This window comes from Apostichopus japonicus, chromosome 8, assembly GCF_037975245.1.
Source record: "Apostichopus japonicus isolate 1M-3 chromosome 8, ASM3797524v1, whole genome shotgun sequence".
Classification (NCBI taxonomy): Eukaryota; Metazoa; Echinodermata; class Holothuroidea; order Aspidochirotida; family Stichopodidae; genus Apostichopus; species Apostichopus japonicus.
The window spans coordinates 9,047,907-9,049,171 of NC_092568.1; positions in this window are offsets into that span (position 1 = coordinate 9,047,907).

The following is a 1,265-nucleotide window of genomic DNA, read 5'->3' on the forward strand; positions in this document are numbered from 1 at the left end:
CATCATTTCTCTGACTACTTACCTTCTCTGATATTCTGAGTGGTTACTTCCTTTTCACAGACCTGTTTGGTCATTTGTGCATACATATCTGTGTGTGTGTGTGGGTGGGTGTATGCATGCGGTGTGTGTATGGTGTACATGTAATATGATGCTCTCCTGTGTAAACTTGATACCTCAAGAATAGCTACCACACCTGATCTCATATGTGGCATGTGGCTTTCCCATGAATTTGAGAACCCTATTGTTTTAGTGGATGTCAGAGGTCATATTCACTCAAACATACTCAGCTTCAAAACGAACTCTTCATTGTGAAACTTTAGTGTCAGGACTAAATTTTGTAATATCTCAAGAAAGTCCAATACTTTCACAAATATCGCTACTATTGCTTTAACACAAAAATGGTTTTTCGAAACAAAATATAATGCATTTAGTATATGGATTTCGTCCCAACACCTATTGTAACCTCTTCATATCACTTCTGACATTTATCAGAATTGATGAAAATGATTTTCCTATAACAGACTTACAGTTACACCTGACTTAATTTGCATCCCATTTGGGAGAGTTCTTTTATCATCAAATTTCTTGTCATTATGGAATGTTCGGGGTTAACATTTGCCATTAGGGAATGCCATCAGCCGCAACAATTAAACAAGGCCTCTCTGTATTCAAAACAGGGGGACAAGGGAAGGGGGGGGTTCCATCTTCGCTATGTTAGAATGATTTTTGACTGAATGACACTTGATCAAGAATAAAATCCCCCCACCCTCCCAATACAGGCAGTATTGAATTATTATCACTCCACTGAATATTATTGTTTGTTTGTTGATTTTAGTCAACTTCTAAAAGATTAAAATACCTGTTTCCTTTTTGTGTATCATTTTGTTTTTAAGAACGACAGACTGACCTTCTTAAAATCCTCCTTGGAATAAATCTTTCTGACTTTGTCATCTCCTTTCTTCAGAGTGGGTCTCCCACCATTTGTTACTATTATCCTACGAGACAGCCTCCAGGAGAAGTCTTAATTGTTTCACACTTTTCTTCAAATATCTGAAGATTTTGGTCACACATCCGTGTCAATTTCTAAATGCACGGTCGACTGCGTCTCTTCCCCTATATACGAGGACTGTCATCGATACATTCGATCGTTGGAGTGGGAAGACAAAAAAAAAAATGAGTTTCGGAGGCTTGCAAAAACAACAACAAAAAACGTTCCAAACGTGATAAGTGTAAGGTTGTGAAATTTGTGATAAATGACTCATATG